The sequence below is a fragment of the Rattus norvegicus genome, chromosome 1 (genome assembly GCF_021556685.1).
Source record: "Rattus norvegicus strain SHRSP/BbbUtx chromosome 1, alternate assembly SHRSP_T2T, whole genome shotgun sequence".
Classification (NCBI taxonomy): Eukaryota; Metazoa; Chordata; class Mammalia; order Rodentia; family Muridae; genus Rattus; species Rattus norvegicus.
In genome coordinates this window covers 136,651,746-136,678,356 of record NC_141534.1, presented here as the reverse complement: position 1 = coordinate 136,678,356, position 26,611 = coordinate 136,651,746, and the positions used below count along the sequence as shown (strand labels likewise).

General features: G+C 41.0%; 1 protein-coding gene across 6 annotated transcripts in view; it reads right to left on the bottom strand.

Annotated features, from left to right (window-relative positions):
• The window catches only part of Srsf7-ps1 (serine and arginine rich splicing factor 7, pseudogene 1), a 170,784-nt gene that overhangs the window by 136,920 nt on the left and 7,253 nt on the right, over window positions 1–26,611 (bottom strand). For 3 of the 6 annotated variants that reach the window (XR_015647090.1, XR_015647092.1, XR_015647096.1), the window contains one exon: window positions 265–836. The exons of 2 other annotated variants lie outside the window; for them this stretch is intronic. The gene's annotated coding sequence lies outside the window, so the exon portion shown is untranslated. Of the gene's footprint in view, window positions 1–264; window positions 837–14,826; window positions 15,182–26,611 lie in introns of those variants that run through there. One more of the 6 variants, XR_015647095.1, reaches the window with a different exon arrangement.

Here is a 26,611-nt window from a genome sequence, read left to right as displayed (position 1 = left end):
GCAAGAAGTGAGTAGACAAGACACCCTTATGAACCATGAACAAACTAAATGTTTCTATTCCTACCCTACCCACTGTTTCCTTCTCAACCCATGTCCTATAGCTCAATCCTCTTCCACTACACAATGTCAAAAAGATCCCATTGTAAACAGCTCTTAAATTCTGCCTCAATAAGTTCCCAATCTAATTAAGTGGGCTATCAGGTGTCTCATCTGTTTCCAACATTTACCTTTGAAACATGTGTAAGTAAAGCAGTATTTGCATACCTTTGGTTTCCAGTCATTTCCTGAAGTCACAGTTCTCTGGGGATGAGTGGGATACTTTGGTCATTTCATCTGCTAGTTCTCCTCACTCTCTCACGACAAGATCAGTCTGTCTAGGTCAGATAACATAGATATGTTTCCGGCAGCAGAAACTCCTATGGTGAGTTCTGCTATAGTGCTGATGCTTTGAGCATTCTCATGTCTGCTTTTTAGGTAGAACAGGGATAATTTCTAAGTTTTTCATCCTGGACTTCTTGCTAGTGAGAGCTGTGAATTCTTCCTTAGTGCAAGCCCTTCCAGCTTCTCTCCATTGCCAATAGAATTCTTCTTCTATTCAGCCCTTAGTGTGCAACCAGGAGCATCAGGTACAGTGTAATGCTTGGAGTTCACTATTCATTCAATAGTAGAGGATTAAAAGGAACCTCAAAAAATTCAAGTAACTCACAAAATCATGGTCTGTGTACATAGAAGCAGTGCTCAAATACAAGTTTGTGTCTTAGCTTTCCTTAAGACCACATTGAATTTTTTCTTTAGTCTCCACTCCTTTAAGTTAATTAGAATCTGGAAAAGAGGAACTGAAAAGGAATAAAGTTGAGCCATGATGAGTGAATGATATATACACATGTGGAAATATCATTCCGAAACACATTAATCTGTACAGTTAATACGTGTTAATAGGCATAATAATTTAAAGAAAATGTTTCTTGATATGATCATAAGCTTCATGTCATGTTAACATCCATATAATGTTTCAATACAACCTGGTTAAATGTGCACAATCAATCTACTGCTCTTGGACATACAGTTGGCTCCGGATTTCCATCACTAGAAATAGACTCTAAAAGCTGAGTTTGAGAGAGTATAGAGATTTGTTTCCAATCCTTGACAGTTATCTTCAACAAAGCAATCCTGGTCATAGCAGAATTACATTGTTAACTTTCCCTAAGGTGCTTGTAAAAGTATCCTATGATTAACAAGGAAGAACAGACAAAAAGAAAAGAAAGAAAAAGAAAAACATGCAAAGGAAATTGGGTCAAACCAATTGTTCTTATCTGAAACACCAACTGACAGTGACAGGGCATGCCCTGGTGATGTGCTGGGAGTATCACTGTCAGCTCTGAATTCAGACACAACATATGCTAAAGCTATTATGGATGTGACCATGGTTAACTTTGCTGGTCTTACAGGTAATGAGTTATAATGCCAGAATAACATTTTGGACCAAGTGACCACACAGAACAAAACAGAATGGAGTTGCCACCTAACACATTAGTTAATACAGCAACAGGTGGGTGACACCCGCACATTCTGCTTATCCTGTACTTGTGAAAACATACCCAGCAATTAGAATCTGTTTAACCTTTACCTAGATTGTACATAGGCCAACCATTTTTTATTATAATTAGGGTAGCAGCTAACATCTGTCTCTTCCACCCTGTTCTAACGTATGCCATTACCAGCCTAGTAAAGGTCTCACTGATTTTGCAAAGCATGAGAAAGACAGTGGAAGCCTATGGCATAGCCAGACTTGCAAGGTAAGGGCTGTTCTGTATTAGCAAAGAGCACTGCAGAGAAACATAAATGTCAAAGCGATGGCACCATTTAATTTTCCTAAAGTAAAATAAAAGCAAAGGAAAGGGGAGGATATAAATTGCAAAAGATGAATTTGGGAAGAAATCTTAGAGGATGTTGAATGGCAAGAGCCAGGTCAAGTTATGAAGTAGTTATTCTAAACAACAGCAGATAGAAATGAGTGTTGGGCCCCATGAAGGCTTGGCAGGGTGGGATGACGAAAGAGTGCGCCTGCAGGAGCAAGGTAAATACAGAGCTTCCAGAGTGGTAGCTATGATGGGTCTGAAAGAAGAGTGAGGAGAGAGGCAAAAGAGGGACAGAACTTGTGCACTATGTGACTGCTACAAAGAAAGTTGTGTTTTTTACAGTATTAACCAAGACACTCCTCTTCCTGGGTCCCAAACCCTCACCAAATCATACGTTATCATCAGACTCTTTATCATCAAGATAGTAAAGAAATTAATGCATAGCTCAAGGGTAGTATGCATGAGACCCTGGGTTCAACCAGAAAGAAAGACAGACAGAAAGGATAGGAGAGGGGAAGAGAGAGGGCAGGAGAGTCAAAAAGAGGGGTAAGGGAGGGGGAAGAGGGGAGAAGAGAGGAGAGGATAAAAGAGGGGTAAATGCATTTGTAGCATTTGTCAGATTAAGGCAGGAGGATCAACATGAGTTTGAGGCCGGTATGACCTATAAAATGAGTCCTGTCTAAAAATAGAGAGACGGGGGTAAATGTGAATATATACCTCTAGGTGTAAGCTAGACATATCATCAGTCTTTTAAGTCTGGCATCATTATCATGAGTGAATGAGAATGAGTCAGTGCGGTCAACAGTACACACTACAAAGATGAACCTATTCTGTTTGCTTCTTTTTGACTAAATGTTACCCCCAATCTCAGAATGTGATCCAGGACAAACTAGTTTTTCAGCATCTGACTGCATCCCTGTGATTCGTTGGGTTTCTGATCCCAGCTTGCTCTAGGAAACCCAATGAGGAAGGTTCTGGCTATGGTCTCCACCTTCGTAGAGAGGCTATTGAGAAAAGATGAGAGGCTAAACTGACTTGTGGGCTAAACGGAGCTAAAAATGTTTGTGAGACTATGCACCTAAAAAGACAACGTTTGAGTCATTAGGAATGGGTAGTAAGTTCTCTGCACCCAAATCCCGTGGGAGGGAGAGCTAAACCTTCAGAGAGGCAGACAAGCCTGGGAAAACAGAAGAGACTGCTCTCTGCACACACATCTCAGACACCAGAGGAAAACACCAAAGGCCATCTGGAACCCTGATGCACTGAGGCTCCCGGAGGAGGCGGTGCAGATCTTCCTGGTTGCTGCCGCCACAGGGAGCCCGAGGGCAGCACCCCTCGAGTGAACTTGAGCCTCAGGACCACAGGTAAGACCAACTTTTCTGCTGCAAGAAAGCTGCCTGGTGAACTCAAGACACAGGCCCACAGGAACAGCTGAAGACCTGTAGAGAGGAAAAACTACACGCCCGAAAGCAGAACACTCTATCCCCATAACTGACTGAAAGAGAGGAAAACAGGTCTACAGCACTCCTGACACACAGGCTTATAGGACAATCTAGCCACTGTCAGAAATAGCAGAACAAAGTAACACTAGAGATAATCTGATGGCGAGAGGCAAGCGCAGGAACCCAAGCAACAGAAACCAAGACTACATGGCATCATCGGAGCCCAATTCTCCCACCAAAAACAAACATGGAATATCCAAATACACCAGAAAAGCAAGATCTAGTTTCAAAATCATATTTGATCATGATGCTGGAGGACTTCAAAAAAGACGTGAAGAACTCCCTTAGGGAAACACAGGAAAACATTAATAAACAAGTAGAAGCCTACAGAGAGGAATCGCAAAAATCCCTGAAAGAATTCCAGGAAAACACAATCAAACAGTTGAAGGAATTAAAAATGGAAATAGAAGCAATCAAGAAAGAACACATGGAAACAACCCTGGATATAGAAAACCAAAAGAAGAGACAAGAAGCTGTAGATACAAGCTTCACCAACAGAATACAAGAGATGGAAGAGAGAATCTCAGGAGCAGAAGATTCCATAGAAATCATTGACTCAACTGTCAAAGATAATGTAAAGCGGAAAAAGCTACTGGTCAAAAACATACAGGAAATCCAGGACTCAATGAGAAGATCAAACCTAAGGATAATAGGTATAGAAGAGAGTGAAGACTCCCAGCTCAAAGGACCAGTAAATATCTTCAACAAAATCATAGAAGAAAACTTCCCTAATCTAAAAAAAGAGATACCCATAGGCATACAAGAAGCCTACAGAACTCCAAATAGATTGGACCAGAAAAGAAACACCTCCTGTCACATAATAGTCAAAACACCAAATTCACAAAATAAAGAAAGAATATTAAAAGCAGTAAGGGAAAAAAGTCAAGTAACATATAAAGGCAGACCTATCAGAATCACACCAGACTTCTCTCGAGAAACTATGAAGGCCAGAAGATCCTGGACTGATGTCATACAGACCCTAAGAGAACACAAATGCCAGCCCAGGTTACTGTATCCTGCAAAACTCTCAATTAACATAGATGGAGAAACCAAGATATTCCATGACAAAACCAAATTTACACAATATCTTTCTACAAATCCAGCACTACAAAGGATAATAAATGGTAAAGCCCAACATAAGGAGGCAAGCTATACCCTAGAAGAAGCAAGAAACTAATCGTCTTGGCAACAAAACAAGGAGAATGAAAGCACACAAACATAACCTCACATCCAAATATGAATATAACGGGAAGCAATAATCACTATTCCTTAATATCTCTCAACATCAATGGCCTCAACTCCCCAATAAAAAGACATAGATTAACAAACTGGATACACAACGAGGACCCTGCATTCTGCTGCCTACAGGAAACACACCTCAGAGACAAAGACAGATATTACCTCAGAGTAAAAGGCTGGAAAACAATTTTCCAAGCAAATGGTCAGAAGAAGCAAGCTGGAGTAGCCATTCTAATATCAAATAAAATCAATTTTCAATTAAAAGTCATCAAAAAAGATAAGGAAGGACACTTCATATTCATCAAAGGAAAAAACCACCAAGATGAACTCTCAATCCTAAATATCTATGCCCCAAATACAAGGGCACCTACATATGTAAAAGAAACCTTACTAAAGCTCAAAACACACATTGCACCTCACACAATAATAGTGGGAGATTTCAACACCCCACTCTCATCAATGGACAGATCATGGAAACAGAAATTAAACAGAGATGTAGACAGACTAAGAGAAGTCATGAGCCAAATGGACTTAAGGGATATTTATAGAACATTCTATCCTAAAGCAAAAGGATATACCTTCTTCTCAGCTCCTCATGGTACTTTCTCCAAAATTGACCATATAATTGGTCAAAAAACGGGCCTCAACAGGTACAGAAAGATAGAAATAATCCCATGCGTGCTATCGGACCACCACGGCCTAAAACTGGTCTTCAAAACAATCAAGGAAGAATGCCCACATATACTTGGAAATTGAACAATGCTCTACTCAATGATAACCTGGTCAAGGAAGAAATAAAGAAAGAAATTAAAAACTTTTTAGAATTTAATGAAAATGAAGGTACAACATACCCAAACTTATGGGACACAATGAAAGCTGTGCTAAGAGGAAAACTCATAGTGCTGAGTGCCTGCAGAAAGAAACAGGAAAGAGCATATGTCAGCAGCTTGACATATGCTAAAAGCTCTAGAACAAAAAGAAGCAAATACACCCAGGAGGAGTAGAAGGCAGGAAATAATCAAACTCAGAGCTGAAATCAACCAAGTAGAAACAAAAAGGACCATAGAAAGAATCAACAGAACCAAAAGTTGGTTCTTTGAGAAAATCAACAAGATAGATAAACCCTTAGCCAGACTAACGAGAGGACACAGAGAGTGCGTCCAAATTAACAAAATCAGAAATGAAAAGGGAGACATAACTACAGATTCAGAGGAAATTCAAAAAAATCATCAGATCTTACTATAAAAACCTATATTCAACAAAACTTGAAAATCTTCAGGAAATGGACAATTTCCTAGACAGATACCAGGTATCGAAGTTAAATCAGGAACAGATAAACCAGTTAAACAACCCCATAACTCCTAAGGAAATAGAAGCAGTCATTAAAGGTCTCCCAACCAAAAAGAGCCCAGGTCCAGACAGGTTTAGTGCAGAATTCTATCAAACCTTCATAGAAGACCTCATACCAATATTATCCAAACTATTCCACAAAATTGAAACAGATGGATCACTACCGAATACCTTCTACGAAGCCACAATTACTCTTATACCTAAACCACACAAAGACACAACAAAGAAAGAGAACTTCAGACCAATTTCCCTTATGAATATCGACGCAAAAATACTCAATAAAATTCTGGCAAACCAAATCCAAGAGCACATCAAAACAATCATCCACCATGACCAAGTAGGCTTCATCCCAGGCATGCAGGGATGGTTTAATATACGGAAAACCATCAACGTGATCCATTATATAAACAAACTGAAAGAACAAAACCACATGATCATTTCATTAGACGCTGAGAAAGCATTTGACAAAATTCAACACCCCTTCATGATAAAAGTCCTGGAAAGAATAGGAATTCAAGGCCCATACCTGAACATAGTAAAAGCCATATACAGCAAACCAGTTGCTAACATTAAACTAAATGGAGAGAAACTTGAAGCAATCCCACTAAAATCAGGGACTAGACAAGGCTGCCCACTCTCTCCCTACTTATTCAATATAGTTCTTGAAGTTCTAGCCAGAGCAATCAGACAACAAAAGGAGGTCAAGGGGATACAGATTGGAAAAGAAGAAGTCAAAATATCACTGTTTGCAGATGATATGATAGTGTATTTAAGTGATCACAAAAGTTCCACCAGAGAACTACTAAAGCTGATAAACAACTTCAGCAAAGTGGCTGGGTATAAAATTAACTCAAATAAATCAGTAGCCTTCCTCTACACAAAAGAGAAACAAGCCGAGAAAGAAATTAGGGAAACGACACCCTTCATAATAGAGCCAAATAATATAAAGTACCTCAGTGTGACTTTAACCAAGCAAGTAAAATATCTGTACAATAAGAACTTCAAGACACTGAAGAAGGAAATTGAAGAAGACCTCAGAAGATGGAAAGATCTCCCATGCTCATGGATTGGCAGGATTAATATAGTAAAAATGGCCATTTTACCAAAAGCAATCTACAGATTCAATGCAATCCCCATCAAAATACCAATCCAATTCTTCAAAGAGTTAGACAGAACAATTTGCAAATTCATCTGGAATAACAAAAAACCCAGGATAGCTAAAGCTATCCTCAACAATAAAAGGACTTCAGGGGGAATCACTATCCCTGAACTCAAGCAGTATTACAGAGCAATAGTGATAAAAACTGCATGGTATTGGTACAGAGACAGACAGATAGACCAATGGAATAGAATTGAAGACCCAGAAATGAACCCACACACCTATGGTCACTTGATTTTTGACAAAGGAGCCAAAACCATCCAATGGAAAAAAGATAGCATTTTCAGCAAATGGTGCTGGTTCAACTGGAGGTCAACATGTAGAAGAATGCAGATCGATCCATGCTTATCACCCTGTACAAAGCTTAAGTCCAAGTGGATCAAGGACCTCCACATCAAAGCAGACACACTCAAACTAATAGAAGAAAAACTAGGGAAGCATCTGGAACACATGGGCACTGGAAAAAATTTCCTAAACAAAACACCAATGGCTTACGCTCTAAGATCAAGAATCGACAAATGGGATCTCATAAAACTGCAAAGCTTCTGTAAGGCAAAGGACACTGTGGTTAGGACAAAACGGCAACCAACAGATTGGGAAAAGATCTTTACCAATCCTACAACAGATAGAGGCCTTATATCCAAAATATACAAAGAACTCAAGAAGTTAGACCGCAGGGAAACAAATAACCCTATTAAAAAATGGGGTTCAGAGCTAAACAAAGAATTCACAGCTGAGGAATGCCGAATGGCTGAGAAACACCTAAAGAAATGTTCAACATCTTTAGTCATAAGGGAAATGCAAATCAAAACAACTCTGAGATTTCACCTCACACCAGTGAGAATGGCTAAGATCAAAAACTCAGGGGACAACAGATGCTGTCGAGGATGTGGAGGAAGAGGAACACTCCTCCATTGTTGGTGGGATTGCAAACTGGTAAAACCATTCTGGAAATCAGTCTGGAGGATCCTCAGAAAATTGGACATTGAACTGCCTGAGGATCCAGCTATACCTCTCTTGGGCATATACCCAAAAGATGCCCCAACATATAAAAAAGACACGTGCTCCACTATGTTCATTGCAGCCTTATTTATTTTTTTTTATTATCTTGAGTATTTCTTATATACATTTCAAGTGTTATTCCCTTTCCCGGTTTCCGGACAGACATCACCCTCCCCCCTCCCCTTCCTTGTGGGTGTTCCCCTCACAAACCTCCCCCCATTGCCACCCTCCCTGCATAGTCTAGTTCACTGGGGGTTCAGTCTTAGCAGGACCCAGGGCTTCCCCTTCCACTGGTGCTCTTACTAGGATATTCATTGCTACCTATGGGGACAGAGTCCAGGGTCAGTCCATGTATAGTCTTTAGGTAGTGGCTTAGTCCCTGGAAGCTCTGGTTGCTTGACATTGTTGTACTTTTGGGGTCTCGAGCACCTTCAAGCTCTTCCAGTTCTTTCTCTGATTCCTTCAACGGGGGACCTATTCTCAGTTCAGTGGTTTGCTGCTGGCATTCGCCTCTGTATTTGCTGTATTCTGGCTGTGTCTCTCAGGAGCGATCTACATCCGGCTCCTGTCGGTCTGCACTTCTTTGCTTCATCCATCTTGTCTAATTGGGTGGCTGTATATGTATGGGCCACATGTGGGGCAGGCTCTGAATGGGTGTTCCTTCAGTCTCTGTTTTAATCTTTGCCTCTCCCTTCCCTGCCAAGGGTATTCTTTTTCCTCATTTAAAGAAGGAGTGAAGCATTCACATTTTGATCATCCGTCTTGAGTTTCCTTTGTTCTAGGGATCTAGGGTAATTCAAGCATTTGGGCTAATAACCACTTATCAATGAGTGCATACCATGTATGTCTTTCTGTGAGTGGGTTAGCTCACTCAGGATGATATTTTCCAGTTCCAACCATTTGCCTACGAATTTCATAAACTCGTTGTTTTTGATAGCTGAGTAATATTCCATTGTGTAGATGTACCACATTTTCTGTATCCATTCCTCTGTTGAAGGGCATCTGGGTTCTTTCCAGTTTCTGGCTATTATAAATAAGGCTGCGATGAACATAGTGGAGCACGTGTCTCTTTTATATGTTGAGGCATCTTTTGGGTATATGCCCAAGAGAGGTATGGCTGGATCCTCAGGCAGTTCAATGTCCAATTTTCTGAGGAACCTCCAGACTGATTTCCAGAATGGTTTTACCAGTCTGCAATCCCACCAACAATGGAGGAGTGTTCCTCTTTCTCCACATCCTCGACAGCATCTGCTGTCACCTGAGTTTTTGATCTTAGCCATTCTCACTGGTGTGAGGTGAAATCTCAGGGTTGTTTTGATTTGCATTTCCCTTATGACTAAAGATGTTGAACATTTCTTTAGGTGTTTCTCAGCCATTCGGCATTCCTCAGCTGTGAATTCTTTGTTCAGCTCTGAACCCCATTTTTTAATAGCAGCCTTATTTATAATAGCCAGAAGCTGGAAAGAACCCAGATGCCCTTCAACAGAGGAATGGATACAGAAAATGTGGTACATCTACACAATGGAATATTACTCAGCTATCAAAAACAACGACTTTATGAAATTCGTAGGCAAATGGTTGGAACTGCAAAACATCATCCTGAGTGAGCTAACCCAATCACAGAAAGACATACATGGTATGAACTCATTGATAAGTGGCTATTAGCCCAAATGCTTGAATTACCCTAGATGCCTAGAACAAATGAAACTCAAGACAGATGATCAAAATGTGAACGCTTCACTCCTTCTTTAAAAGGGGAACAAGAATACCCTTGGCAGGGAAGGGAGAGGCAAAGATTAAAACAGAGACTGAAGGAACACCCATTCAGAGCCTGCCCCACATGTGGCCCATGCATATACAGCCATCCAATTAGACAAGATGGATGAAGCAAAGAAGTGCAGACTGACAGGAGCCGGATGTAGATCGCTCCTGAGAGACACAGCCAGAATACAGCAAATACAGAGGCGAATGCCAGCAGCAAACCACTGAACTGAGAATAGGACCCCCATTGAAGGAATCAGAGAAAGAACTGGAAGAGCTTGAAGGTGCTCGAGACCCCATATGTACAACAATGTCAAGCAACCAGAGCTTCCAGGGACTAAGCCACTACCCAAAGAGTATACATGGACTGACCCTGGACTCTGACCTCATAGGTAGCAATGAATATCCTAGTTAGAGCACCAGTGGAAGGGGAAGCCCTGGGTCCTGCTAAGACTGAACCCCCAGTGAACTAGACTGGTGGGGGGAGGGTGGCAATGGGGGGAGGGTTGGGAGGGGAACACCCATAAGGAAGGGGAGGGGGGAGGGGTATGTTTGCCCGGATACCGGGAAAGGGAATAACACTCGAAATGTATATAAGAAATACTCAAGTTAATAAAAAAATAAAAATAAATAAAAAAATTTAAAAAAAGGAATGGGTAGTAAAACAGAAAGTGTATTACTTAGGACTCACAACTTCACTTAAAGCACTCATAATGAGTGGGCACTGTGTGTGGTGCACACTGATGTATGAGAAAACTCAAAGAATGTACCTATGTACAGAATCTTAGTTGAGGTTTTACTGCTATGAACAGACACCATGACCAAGGCAACTCTTAAAAAGAACATTTAATTGGGGCTGGCTTACAGGTTCAAAGGTTGTTCCATTATCATCAAGGCAAGAGCATCGTCCAAGCAGGCCTGGTGCAGGAGGAGCTGAGAGTTCTACGTCTTCATCTGAAGGCTGCTAGCAGAAGACTGGCTTCCAGGCAGGTAGGATGAGGGTCTTAAAGTCCACACCTATGGTGACACACCTACTCCAACAAGGCCATACCTACTCTAACAGGGTCACACCTTCTAATACTGCCACTCTCTGGGCCTAGCATGTACAAACAATCACAGAGGTTCATGAAAATACTGTTGTAATAACTCAAAGGTGGGGTAAACCTGGGGTCATACAGGAGGAGAACAATTGTCCCAGCCAACCATAAAGCCTGTAGAGAGTACATCTATTTCTACTAACAAGAATGGTTGCCAAGACTTCAATGAAGGAAGTTTCAGCTGAGCAGTGATCTAATATGATGCCTGTCCTCTAAATTCCTCTGGAGGGGTGGGGACTGTCAAGATGACATCATTGACGGTTTACATCCCTGAGGTGGAAAGGCAACTGGAATTGAAAGCAATGCCAAAGACCCCAGCTCTATCTTCTACCACCTTCATGCTAATGAGGTAAATGAAAATAAGACAAATGGCTTGTCCTCCAGATTATATTTGAGAATATTAAGTCCCTTGGTTCTAAAACGTTGATTATTATCTCTTTGCTTCTATGATCTTCTACCACATAAAACTTTCCTCGAAAATGATTGATTAAAAAAAAAAAAAGAACCCAGGTTTGGGGATTTAGCTCAGTGGTAGAGCGCTTGCCTAGCAAGTGCAAGGCCCTGCGTTCGATCCCCAGCTCTGAAAAAACGAAAAAGAAAAAAAAGAAAAAGAAAAAAAACCCAATAAGGTGCTAGTTTAAACCAAAGTTAAACGTTGAATGTTATCTACTATTTAAAATAGACTGTAGATAATTACAGATAAGTGTTTAAAGATGACAGATGACAAACAGATTGATAGTTAATAGATAACAGATACATGGATAGATGCAATTTTCAATTGGTAGGGAAAAGTGATAGATGATAGATAGATAGATAGATAGATAGATAGATAGATAGATAGACAGACAGACAGACAGACAGACAGATAGAGATAGACAGACTGACAGACTAACAGCAGATTGACCAAAGATAACTCCAATCTCCTGACCAGGAACTTCCAGCCTCCATGAAAGGCACAATCTTTACACTGGATTGCCAAGGCAACTTGGTTTATTATCGTCATGGGACATTTGCAGCTTAAATGGTGAGGAGATACATATGCTTGTGTATGTGCACATTTATGTGTGTAAGCGTGTATGCCTGTGTCTGTGTGTGTGTGCATGTGCATGCACACTCCTGCCAATGAATTGACAAGGTGGGAAGGCATATGACAGTTTCCAGGAGTATGAGACATTAGTAGGGTACAGGAGACACAAGAATGGAGCTCTCTTTAAACCAGAGTAAACTCATCTCAATTGGAATTATTCACAGAACTATTTTTTGAGGCTCCAGAATGAATAGCAGAAAATCATTTTCTAAGTTATAAATAATAGTCAAACATGGGGGTGCATACCTTTAATCCCAGCACTTAGGAGACAGAGTTTAAAACCATCCTGGTTTGCACAGAAAGTTACAGGACAGTCAGGGTTAGACTCTGTCTCAAGAAGGAAAGAAGGAAGGAAGAAAGGAAGGAAGGAAGGAAGGAAGGAAGGAACGAAGGAAGGAAGGAAGGAAGGAAGGAACGAAGGAACGAAGGAACGAAGGAAAGAAGGAAAGAAGGAAGGAAAAAAGGAAGGAAGGGGGAGGGAGGGAAGGAAGGAGAGAGGGATATGGTGTACCTTTGTACTAATTACAATTTTAGAGGACAAGATGGACCTACTGCAATTTTAATAGCGTTTAGAAGATAATGATTATCGGCAAATCACCTTCTGCTCCCTCAAGACATCGTCACTGAAGAACACGATGATTTGGAGTAAAGCATCATAAGGGAGATGCTAACACAGCAGCAAGAAAAGTACTAACCCATTATGTTGCCCTAGAACAGAATTCATTCTGTAACCAAGTCGGGGCCCCTCCAGAACACAAACCATATAAGATAGAAAATTCTGCAAAGTACTAAGGAAACCCTAGCACTCGGGTGGGTTTCAGTCACTCTGAAACAATTGTTCTGACTCCATGATTTAGAAGTTACCTTGTAATGTAAATAGTTTTTTTTTCTTTTCCATGCATTTGAAAGCAATGGATTTGTTAAAAATATTTCTTGGAGCCCAAAGCTGAGTCCAATCTGTATGGCTGAGCACGTGAGAGTCACTCTGGTAAAGGGTGTTTAATGAATAACTTTGCAGTAAAAGGCCTTGAAAACTTCCTCCGAACATTAGATCCCAGCTCCCTGTCTAAAATACGTTAACAGCCTCCAGAAGGTTTTGAGACGCTGCTAAGTGCGTCAGGCCGGCTTCAGAAGCCCTGACATTTCCATTCTGCCACAGGAAAAGGTTCCTCCTCGGTCTCCACCCATCCCCCATCAGCCTGTGTTTGTAGACTGAGTGGGTTAGTGGTTCTGCTGGAGAGAAAGATTGATAAAGCCAAGGCATCAGAGTTGTTTCCTATGCATGAAATTGATTAAATGCTTCGCTAAATGGCTTATAAATTTGCTTCTCATATTTCTATCACCCACTGGAAAGATTACAGAAACTCCGCATATGACCATGTTGTATACAATACCAAATTACAAAAGGTTGTAAAAACTAATGTTTTGTTTAAAGTTTTGAGCAGGACCATATGCCTTCAGTGACCTTGAGTAAGCTATTTTAATTCAAAACATTTCAAAGACTATAAAGGGGAGAAATATTCAACAGCATAGCAAACCAGCCTAGCTGGGTAGACTTCAGCTCAGGCTGTTCAACATCTTGTTGTCTGCTCGGGGCACAGGGATACTCCCCATACAAATGCCTGGGCTTCGAAAGCTGGGAAGCACATGTGGTGTCAACAGGGATATATTTACAAAGGACATGAAACAAAGCCATTGAGACCTCCCAAAAGCTGAGTCTGCTCTCTTATTTTTAGTTCAGAAGGGCGCATCCTAGAGCGTAGGAGTCCTGAACACGCTGGTAGGACCATGTAGAGAGGTCGACAAGTATTACGAGGGATGGGTGGGACTGTTTTATTTGGGAGGCTTTGTTTTGGTTTAAATCTTTATGCATCTTTCAGATGTTGATGATGTTCTATTCTCTCTTGCACGTGAGAATTCCTTCTAAGGATTCTATAACGTTGGGGGCAGGGAGTTAGCCTAGAAGCAATTTGCAGGCAAGCAGGTGAGCTGCAGATGTTACTTGGGAAACTAACCTTCTGTAACATGGCCTGCAAAATACCTTCACTTCTACAGGAAAAATGATATTCCTTCATAACGTTTATAGGACATCATGTCCTAAGCAAGAATTAACATTTGGCATTAATGCACGGATCTGGCAGGAATTTCCAGAGAAGAAGGTTTACAACCAGGGATAGGGGTAAAACCCCTACTGCTCTCGTGGCTGTGGAATAAGCCCAACGTCCGCCATATTCAGAAACAATAAGGGCAAGGACAGAGATGGCCACTGTAGCTAGGGCAGGCCAAAGCCCACTGAGGTGGGAATTGTCAGGAGAAGTTTTCCAACACCAGGCCCAGCCTGAGACAAGTGTGCTTCCTTTGCACTTCCTAGGCACACTTAGTGATCGACCATCTTGTAGTCTTACTAGTAAAACCTGTTGATTTGTTTCTTTCTTCTAGTTGGCATATGTTCATTACACATGGTACGAGATATAAGGGTATTTTCAAGAGTATAGCATACTTTTTTAGTATATTCTTCTCCATCCTCCTACTCTCTCTCTCCCCTTCCTATTAATCCTCTTTATACCTTAGACAATTTCAATTCTCTTTTGTATAATGTGCGCATGTGCGTGAGCAGACACGTGTGCATCTGCGCATGTTCCTATGATGGAGTACAACATGTATGTATGCATATGGAAAGGTGTCATAGAACAACCTTAGGTGCCATTGCTCAGAAAGGCACCTTACTAAGGAAATTTTTTTTGTTTTTTCTTTGTTTGCTTGTTTGTTTGCTTCTGAGACAGACCCTCACTTGCCTGCAATTTTTCAAGTAGAGTAGGCTGGTCAGTCAACAAGTCTAAGGAGCTTTCTGTCTCTACCTCCTCGGGGCTGGAATAAAGCATGTACCACCATACCTTTCTTGATGTGGCTTCTGGGGATTGAACTCATGTCTTCTTACAGTCAAAGCAAGTATGTTATCAACTGAGCTGCTCTCTCAGGTCCCTCACTTGGCTCTTGTGTCATATATGCATACATGATCTTCTGCAACTATATACAATCTAGGATCCACAAACATGATGAGACATACCACGCTTTCCTCTTTCTTCTTCTTTTTTCATTTTCCTTTTTTCAAACAAGTACCTATTCTGGGAAAGATGCCAACAATTCAGGGATGATTTAAGCAGACCATCAACAGCTAGACAACTTATTTAACTCTTTGGTGATGGTTACATGACCCTTCTTGTTGGCATGAAGCCACCACTTAAGTAATCCTGATGTCATATGAAGAAGGTTTGATGATTTATCATACTAATGTTCTTCTCTGTACAACACATAGGTTGAGCTTCTGCCCATGAGGATTTGACATCTTAAGGATCTAAACCCATGACACCTGAAAGTTGATCCTGGCATATTTACATTTGAACAGCTCTCTCTCTCTCTCTCTCTCTCTCTCTCTCTCTCTCTCTCTCTCTCTCTCTCTCTCTGTCTTTGTCACTCTCTCTTCCCTCCCCCCAACCCCCAAGACAGAGCTTCTATGTATAGCCCTAGCTATCCTGAAACTCACTCTATAGATCTTGCTGACCTCAAACTCCAAGATGTGCCTGACTCTGCCTCCTGAGTGCTGGGAATAAAGGTGTGTGCCACCACCTTTAAAAAAGGAGTTTTGATAATCAAATCCAGCGGCAGCCAACTCCCTAACAGAGAACACATAGTAATGTGTTCGAGCCTTGGGAAAGCCTGCTGCATGCAAACAGCTCTGCTTAATTCAATTTGACCCAAATACTTTTTAAATTTTTGTATTAAAAAATTTGCTTGGGACTATGCAACCATGCTTCAAAATGTCCTCTGTGAGACATTAACACCTAGGGCACATATGGTACACTAGTCCACCTTTCATGAAAGTTCAGCACACTCTCAGCTGCCTTTTTAGGAAGATTCTCGATCAAAATATAAGAAGTCAGAAACTCCTCCGTACATAGGTGATTGTTAGGCCTCCCCTCAGTAAGGCAGGTTGGGTGTTCGGCAGCTACTATGATGAAAGCAGTAGGCCGACCTCCGTTACTCAAAGGCCTATGTCCTTCAAACACAGCACTGGGTGCCAAATAAACACTAGATAAACATCCAATGATTACTCCATATCTGTTGGGGTTTTTTTTCTGATTTCCCTTCATTAAGGATGTTAATGAGGCCAGAAAGATGGTCCAACAGGTGAAGGTACTTGCCACCAAGATCCTGGGGCCCACATTGTAGAAATAGAGAACTGACTTCCTCAATGTTCCTCTGACCTCCTCAAGCACACCACAGCACACAGCATGCAAACCTCCCCTACACACACACACACACACACACACACACACACACACACACACGCACACACACTTACAACCCTAGCACTGTGAGGCAGGGAAAGAAAGTAGAAAGAGGTGGACCCTCAGAGAGTGCTAGCCAGCCAGTGTACCTATAAAGGTAAGCTCCAGATATCATGAGAGCTTTGTCTCAAAAAATGAGGGGGAAGGCTGGGGGTTCGGGGTGAGTAGGGGTTCTCAACGTTCCTAATGCTGTCACCCTCTAATATAGTTCTTTATATTGTGGTGACCTCCCCAGCCATAAAATTATTTTACTACTACTCCATAACTGTAATTTTGATACTACTATGAATAGTAATGCAAATATCTGTGTTTTCCATTGAAAGGGATGCTCATACCCCTAAAGGCAGTTGAAACCCTCAGGTTGAGAGCCAAGCTGTATAATATCAACCACTGGCTGCCACATACAAGCACAAGTGCATGCACAAACATGTACACTGCATTACACACAGGCACAAACACACACACACACACAAACACACACACAAACACACACACACACACACACACACACACACACACGCACGCACCAAGATAAACACCTAGCCCAAGTCCCACCTCCCACACACACCCAGATGGGATTTCTAAGGACATGCAATCTTGTGGCTTTTCACTCAGCTCCTGGACTGACTCTTCATCCAGGTCTGAACTCCAAGACCTAGACCCCGCCTGCCTCTGAGAACAGGGCCTCTCCCTCCTAGGGGCCCCATCAAAGCAGCAGGAGGCTGAAGACACGTGAGTGCCTCCTCCAATAACTTGTCTGGTAATTGGCATATTGACTGCTAGTGTCATCATGCTTTAGTATACATAAACCCCTCGCTCTATTACACAGTCCTCAACAATCCAAAAAGGCATTGTTTATACGTCAGGACTTTCAAACCGGCCCTTGTCAGCTCCTCCTAGAGAGCCTGCTGATAAAAATCAGCAGATGATTGGAGGCACACATTCTCAACATGACTGACCCATGACATCTGGAAGGGCAGCCCCGAAAGCCTGACCCTGAACAATGCTTTCTTTACTCCCCCTTATCCAGCCCAGATGATTTTGAGATTTTTTATTAACTCATTAATGACTGAACATGTCATTGGAATGGATGGGATGTTTGGTTTTTGGTTTTGAGTTTTGTTTTATTGTGTTGTTCTTTTCTAAGTGAGAATGAATGTACAAATGTACCATGTGCCAAAAGGGTAAGAATTGGCTCAATCATGAAATAGTTAAGACAAACCAAGCAAGGAGACTTATTTTCTTAAAAATCTGAGATATCGCTAAAGATTGCTGGGATTGAAAATCTACACACAGAGATAGCAACTGACTTCAAAAGTAAGCTGGGGAAGAATGGAATGATTTGATCACAGAAATAACTGCCCCTAAAATCCTGCATACGATGCTCTCCCGTGGTCGACCCAATCATTCCAAACTAACAGCTAAATAAAGAGAATTTGGCCCAAGGCTCCCAAAACCTTTAAATGCTTTTGAACCTACACTGTCATTAAACTGGATCTTGTTTCCACGCACTTTTAATTTTCCCATCTTCAAGATCACGTTTAAAAATCAAATTAGATCTTTTGAAGGCCCTTAAATCGCAACAACCATACTTTTTTTTTAATCTCATATATTCTCAGGCTTCAGCCTTTCCAGTCTGGATTGTGTGGCCAATTAATGGAGTATCTCAAGGAAGCACTAATCATTTGGAGAAGTCGAGAGTCTAAAAAGCAAGCAGTCTATTTTCATTACAACTGATTGGATGGAGAATAAGCTCGAGAGGTAATGTCCTATAATCATGCTAACTTCCTCAGGTGGGCTTGTTCCAGTGCATGCTCACACATAGAAAACTATCCACCGTCTATATAAGGTACTGTTCATTGTCTTGGCCTCTTTGAAGTTCAGGCTGAGTTGACTCCTCTTCCGGGTTCAGCCTCGGGCATGAAGAAGGCAGCTAAGAGAGCAGGTTTACACTGATGTTTATCAGCTCAGATAATTCATTTGGCAAAGGAGACATCTATTACTAGATGTATTTCATATGTTACTAAGTGTTTACTAAATTTTACTTTTGTCAAAACACATTGTGAATTAACAGAGCCTAGTAAAACACAGAGAAGCATTCCCTGGATGAAAAAAAAAAATACAGAGTTGAGCACTTTAAAGATGTTTGCCCACAGAAATTGAAGTCAGCAAACTATGATCAAAATTTAAATATGTTTCAAGCCAAATTTTAGTTGTTGTTGTTGTTGTTGTTGTTGTTGTTGTTGTTGTTGTTGTTGTTATTTCGAGACAGGGTCCCACTGTGTAGCTCCGGCTGTCCTAGAATTCGCTCTGTAGACCAACCTTCACAGAGGTCTACCTGCCTCTCCTTCCCAAGTGCTGGGATCAAAGGTGTGCACCACCTCACCTGGCCAAATTTTCCTCTTAAATTGAGTGACTCTATCTTTCTGTAGTTATTTACCTGAGAGAGGGTTTTATTCAGAGATTAATTGAGCTTGATAGTTTCATCAATAAATGTACTGATATTGATAGTAAGCCTGCTCTTTCATTTTTCCGTTCACAATCCTCCAGTGAAGCCCAGTGGGGCGTGGGGAGGGGAAGAGTTGAAATCCAGATGTTTGTCAGATCCAGATCTATGATGTCAAGTAAACAAATCACCAAACTCTTTCCAAACTATGCTTTCTTTTTTATTCAGATGTTCGGTGTCATGGCCCATTATGTCTCAACGGATTTTAAAGAAAATCTCCCCCCAAAATTTTACTGACTTCACTGATGGAGAAAAACCCAGGCTATCTTTCGTTTTTCAACCTTTGTCCTCTGTGTGCATATGTGTGTGCATGTCTGTGTGTGTAAATGTGGGCACGTGTGTGCTGGGGCATGTGTATAGACGCCAGAGAACCACCTCACTGCAAAAAGACTCTCCCTGTGTGCCAGGCTGGCGAGCCTTTGAGCCTCTTCCAATCGCCTAACTCAGACTCCTGTCTTACAATAGAAGCACTGGAATTACAAACATACAATACCATACCTAGCTTTACATGGGTTCTGGGAACCCAAATTCATGTCCTCAAACTTGCATGGTGTGCACTTTACCCACTAAACCATCACTTAAAGGAAAGGGTTAGGGCTAACTTCTTTGGAAACAAAAACACAATATCCAGTAGACTTACAACATAAAGGGACCAACCAGGAGGCACCAGTGTATATATTGAAAACATTGCAAACCTGTACTATTACATTTTTATTGAATTTTATGTGTATTGGTAATTTTGCCTGCCTTTATTCTCTACATGCATGCCTAATGCCCAAGGATGTCAGAAGAGGATATCACATTCCGTGGAAATAAAGTTACAGATAGTCGTAAGCCATCGTGTGGTGCTGAGAACCAAACACAGGTCTTCTGCAAGAACAATAAACTCTCTTAACTGCCGAGCCAGATCCCCAGCCCCTATATCTGTCTTTTTTAGAAGGTGAAAGACAATTCAACTTACATGATTGGAGTGATAACTTGATATTAGTTGGGATGCCTGGGCTTGTTTGTACTCTAATAAGTAGCTTTGGAGAACCAAAAAGCTCTTAAACGTCAATGACAGTCATCATTTCAATGGACTACTTTCCCAGTGTACTAATTATTAAATCTCAACATACATTCCCTGGGCCCTTCATATCTGTGGGTTCTATATCTACAGATTCTACAAACTATGGATAGAAAAATATCTTTAAAAAGTGTGTCGTTATTGAATGTGTAATAAATGTTTTCCCTTGTCATTTTTCCCTAATCGATACAGTGTAACAACTATTTGCCTAGTATTCACAGGTAAGAGGTGTAATAAGCCAGCTAGCTATCATAGAATGTATACAGGAGGTTGTGTATAGGTTATATGCAAATATTAGACTTTTATACAGAGACTTGGGAATTCACAGATCTTTTTATCAGGGATGGGAGATAAAGTGACTGGAAGCAATCCCCTGTAGATTATGAAGGACAGCTGTCCTTGACACATAAAGAATGATTTCTGCTCTGTGACTTTGGGTACAATAAAGTAGCCACTTAAGAATCTACAGAGTTGGTGATGGACCCAGTGTTTACATTTTCTGTGTGACCTTGACTGATTCCTTTTACTTCTGAGTCTAGATGCTTCTCATCTTTGAAATGGGATAGAGCTGTCTGAGGTTAGTGAGGAAGCATTGGTCTATAACACACGTGAAACTCTAGGTTTGATCCCTAGCCCTCCAGCCCGGAGGAGAAGGGAATCATAAGACTGCTTCAGGCTGACTCAAGAACCGTATACAAGAACTCAGAATGGCCAAGATCCTTCATCGATACAAAATCATCATGGGTATAATGGTTCATTGTCTATCTTATTACATAAACACGATCATGGCATAAAAAAGTAATTTCTGTGAACTCAAACTAAGGCAGCACAGGAGAGAAAGTCGCACTAAAAAAAAAAACCCATACAACTATTCTCTATACATAAATTCTATAGGACAATGACTACAATTATGGGCTGAACCTGAGCCCACCTGAGTTTCTCTGTGCTCTGCTTAGCTGACCGTAAGACAAGTCTTGCACCTCTCTCTTCTATGGTGACTAAATTGACTAATCACAACAGCCATGGTGTCTCTGGTTACAGCAGGGCTTTCTGTCAACCTAGGACAGTGTTCTTGGCCAACTGGTAGATTTAAGTTTGGTGACTTTATACATCTACCTCTCAGCCTTCCTCCTAAGGCAAAAGCTCAAGACTTTGTAGCAGTTTTGTGGCTACAGGGCAACCCAACCAAACTCTTGGTGTTTGCCATGGGAGACTGTTTCCATGTTTTTATTTTGCTATTAATAAGTTGTCATCAATGACCAAGCTTTTGAACATCCTTTCTTTCTACTCTGCACTGTTCCTTGGAAAGAAATAAGCTTAGACACTTGTAAAACTCTAAGAGCTACAGACTCTATCAAAAACTTTAACATTAAATTTTGTTTTGATAGTTCCAAAATTTTTGGAAAAAAAATTCTTCAAGAAGGTCTGAGAGCTACAGAAAAAGAAACAAAAAGAATGCAACTCAGTTCATTTTAAATTTGAAAAGTCTGTTGTGTGAAACTGTGGCATTAAAAAAGGATTGGGTTTCGGGGGGATGTTGTTGCTGTTGTTATTGTTGTTGTTTTCAAAAAGCCTCACACATTGGGAAATTTCTTCCAATGTGTAGCCTAACTTTCTTCTCTACCCCACAACTACACCAAAGATGTGAGAATAATCAAGTTTTAGTTCTCCAACTTTGAAGTCACAAATCTCTCATTAGTATGTTACTATATTTGAACACTTGCTTCAAAGTGCCAGAAATCAATACAAAAGGAAACAATAATAATAAGGAAAGATTTTCTAGTGCTATAATAGGGAAAGGTGTGTGAGCTGGAGAAAGAACTGTAGAGAAGCCCATGACAAGTCATGATAAATGAGTCCTTATAAAATTCATGTTTAGGCAGCACCAGGCCGGGGATAATGCCATTCGTCATGGCAACACTAGGCTGCTAATGAGCCCTCATTGTATATTCATGGACATGGCAGTTCTCCCCCTCCCTCTCTGAACTAGTGCCTGGAAATATCTCTACCTCGAGCAGAAGCTGAGCTCCAGCCTTCTTCTTCTTCTTTTCTTTCTTTGGCTTTTTTTTATATTATTATTATTTGTTATGTTGCAGCAATTACACAGTGAAAGTGCTGCCCAAGATTGATTGCTCTGATCTGTAGTTCAATTGTAAATTAGAATACACATCCCCCCAGGGACACACGGCCCCTATTTGTGATTAAGAAAAAAGCCCCATAATAGACTAATAGCCAAAGTTCTCTCTCTTTTACTTTCAGGCAATTAGCTTGATGAAATGGCCTCTTTTTGTATACCCTGGAAGTGTAAACCGATATCATAATGAAGTATATGATGTTTATTCTATTATTTTCACCTTGCCGGGTATGCAAGAATGCATAAGTAATGGCTGCTTTGTCTAGTACGTTTACTGATTCACAAGTAAACTATTTCTTAAAGATACAGTGTGTGCTTTCTGAGCCTGAGTTAAGCAACCTCTGTGGGTGAACCTCCATGTAAAGGACTTTTTCTAATTTCATTTCTGCTGCAGTGACAAATGCATTGACAAAAAGTAGCTTAGGGGTGGAGAGGGTTTCTGGGGCTTACAGTTACATGTTGGAGTCCATCCCTGAGAGGAAGGCAAGGCAAAGCTATTAGTCCCACAACAGCTACATTCAAAAGCAAAGGACAGGTGCCCGTGTTGCCTGCTTGCTTGTTTGCTTTCATCAAAAATGTTCCTGTCCTATATGGTTCAGGATCTGTTCACCTAGGGAATGGTGCCACCCACAGTGGATTAAGTCTTCGTGTATTAATTTATAGTCAAGATAGTTCCTCACAGAAATGCACGGAGCCTAACTTAATTAAGATAATTCCTCAACTGAACTCTCCCTTCAGATGGTTCCAAATTGTGGCAAGTTGACCTTCCAAAGTAACCATCTTACCATTCAAGATAAGGAAACTCCCCAGTTGCTGTGGAAAGCATTATTCTGACATAGAAGTGGCACCTGGTCATGGGGGCTGCTATGAATAAATGCAAACCAGAACAGACATGCCAATACTCAGCATAGTGAAGGCATGAAGCATGGAGAGGTGACTGTGGCAAGCAGGATACAGGTGGACTGTGTTGTGACCTTCATCTTCCCAGTTGGCTGTGGGAGGGTCTCTAATATTGGATGGGAACTTGTAATTTTTTTAGTGAATTATACACCCCCATTTCAAAAGAAGTCTTGTCTCTTTCAAAATCCAAAAGTGTTTTCCAAGCCTCTGATAGCAAGAAAACATTGTTCGGCTTCCTACAAGCATCAGGAGGCAGAAGCTTCAAGTAGATACCCAACTAGTTCCTTGCAGTAGAGCATGCCCAACACTATTTGGAGCCTTCTTTGTATTCAATCCTTTCTTGTTTCTTTTTATTTTTGAGGAGATTATAAAGATTTTGAAAGGAAAAGAACATTCCCTACATTCCTTTGCTGGGTGTGATAGCATATACCTTTGGTCCCAACACTGTGTCAGAAGAAATAAATAGATCTCTGTGACCAGTCTGGTCTATACAGTCACTTTCATGCCAGAGATAACTTCTAAAAACATGATAATAAACTAAAATAGATATGACCCAAGGAAAAAATAGCAAGGAAATTAATAAATGAAGGAGAAAAGGAAAAAAATGTCTTGGTCTCAGTAATTTAGATTTATGGTGACTGTATTTCAAACGCACATTTTAGTTCCCTGTCAGTCAGCACTGACCCAGTTTGGATTACTTACTGGACTGATATTATATGGAAAAAAATCTCATCCTTGTCTTCACAAAATGAATCCTATTTGAACTTCTAGGAAGTTATTTTCACAATTGAGAAAATGACCTCAACCATTTTAATAGTATTAGATGTGCTATTTTCTGAGAGCAGTTGTTTGGGTCTTTTTTTTAAAAAAAAACTACTTTCCATATGCATTTTTAGACAGGGCCTGACTATCTATAGAGCCTAACTATTCAGGTACTTCTTACTTAGCTCAGAATAGTCTCAGGTTTGTGGTAACCCTTCTGGTTCGCCCTTGTTTAATTTGCTGTTCATTCGTTCAGTTGGTTGGTTGGTTGGTTGGTTGGTTGGTTGGTTGGTTGGTTGGTTGTTGGACAGATCAAGCATTACTCTGCAACTTCAGATCTTTCTGCCTCAGTATCCTGGGTAGCTGGAATTATAAGTCTGCATTAGCAAGCCTCTAACAATTTTGTTATTATCTAAAAGTAAGAGCAGCAAACTGAAAATCAGAAAGGTGGTGTGACTTGCCCAAAGCGACACACTAGTCAGTGGAAAGGCAAGCCTTATCCTCAGATTGGCAACTCCGAGATCCTGGCCCTCTCTGGAGTGCTCTGCTGTCTCTTTCCTAGGTGGATGCTCTCTGGGCAGAATGGCACAGTTCTCAGTATGAGTAAATCTCATGATCCTAATGTACATGTGGCCAATGTTAATGAGTGAAATTAAGATGTGCATATGTACATGCAAATACATGTACACTTGAACACATACATGCGTACATGGGCATACATGTACATATACGTGTTGCACACATGAATGCGCACATACAGAGATACTTCAAAAAAAACTAGAAAGTCGCAAATCCCGCTGTACTGCTAGCTATCCACTTATATTTCAGATAGGAAACTTATGGTGTGTTCTAAACACACACTTAGAACGGGTGCACCTCAGATGCAGAACTGAAAGCCAAAAGCCATTATATAGCCAATTCGTATTTGAGGGTCACGAGGATGATAATTCCTTCCACAATTAAGAAATTAGATGTTCCAAGTAATGTGAATCTGTATGGCCAGAAGCCTGACGGAGTCTTTTCATCAAACATTGCTGCCAGCCTCACTGTGCCCTGTGTCCCATATTCCCCTGTAAGTGACTCAGTCCTCATCACCAATGAAGTCAGCTCAGAGATCACTTGTTTTCAGAGATGTCTCCTTATCCTTGTCCTAAACACCATCTTTTATCATCTCTATCTACAAGTCTCCTTCATTCCATCAGTGTTCTTTCCCTTCCTGAAGTCATGATGACTTCACATATATTTTTCAAGGATATGCTGGACCTGTCTGCTTCAATGACCCTCCCATGTTTAGGGCTGCCAGTGTGCCAGTAGCCATCCTTAGAGCTCTTAGCAAAGCAGCTATGCAGTGATCCTGGCAAAGGAATGGCAACAGCTTCAACCAGAGTCAGGCACTCAATAAATGGTTGGCTCCATTTTGGAAGGGTCTTGAGATAATACATCCAAAGTAGAAATGACTGGGATAAGAAAATCAATAAGCCACAATTCCCTATGAGAATCATGATACCTGAACAAGTTGAGAACAATACCCCAGAGATAAATTTGTAACAAATGAGGTCAGAATAGTATATAAGTATTGCCTGAGATCAGAGGAAACCTTACAATACTTAGAATACTGTACCTTACAGTAATAACGAGGCATGTTTCTTTAGATTTCTCAATCATACATTCAACAGTGTATTGTAGATTATCTACTGTGCTGGTTATTCTTGGTTGTCAATTCTACTACATGGGAAATAAACTAAAACTCAAGTGACTGGGTACATCTCTGAGAGACTTTTCCTTGAGCTGAGAGGACTCACCCTTACTTGGAATATTTAGAAGTGGAAAGATCCACCTTACATCTGAGCCACACCTTCTAATGGCAGCCTACATAAAGGATATGGAAAAAGGAGACTTTCTGTTTGCCTTCACTCTCTCTGGCAAGTTTCTTCCTTCATGGGCCTACTTTTTCAGGAATTTGACAAATGCTAAAGAATAGCATAGACATCCAAGTCCTGTGGACTGTACAATTACTGGATTTCTAGATTTTCTATTAGTAAAAACCATTGTTGGACTAGCTAGACCACAGCCCATGTCAGTTATGCTTCTCTAGAAAACCCTTACAAAAGATGGACATCATGCCACACTCCTTGGGACTTTCAGTTTAGAGACAAGCATTCTATGTTCACAACAGTGAGTGTGAAACAGTGTGCTATAGTTTGTACACAAAATGTAGCAACAGTATAGTAGGACTCAAGGTGGAATGTTAATTTAAACAAGTGCTTCTGTATAGAATATTTATACAAGACAAGTCAGAAGAGTGAAAGTAGAGATGGAGGCATGCTGAAGGGAAAGGCATTTATGAGACCGTAATGTGCACAGGTCCAGGTAAGTAGGTAGCAGCCTGGAAGAATAAAGGAGCACTATTAGGAGGACAGCAGGACTAGACCTCCAGGACCTGGTAGTAGAGAGGAATAAGGTGAGATCGAGATGAAGAGTGCTGTAAAGCAGGCCTGTTGCTTGCCAGGGCTTGGGTGAACCTAGCACCAGGCCTGTCAGCCCAGAATAGAAGATGTGATATCAGGCATAAAGTCGAAGAGCTGTTGAGTCTGATCTGGGAAAGAACAGATGCCCTTGTGACTGAAAGCCATCGGAGACAATGCAGAAGTTCACTTCTGCTAGAGAGGAGCTTCGGAAATGGACTAGGTCAATGGTCCCCAACCTTCCCAATACTGTGGCCCTTTAATACAGTCTCTCACATTGTGGTGACCCCCCCCAACCATAAAACTATTTTCATTACTGCAACTTTGCTCCTGTTACGGACTGTGATGTAAACATTTGTGTTTTTGATGGTTT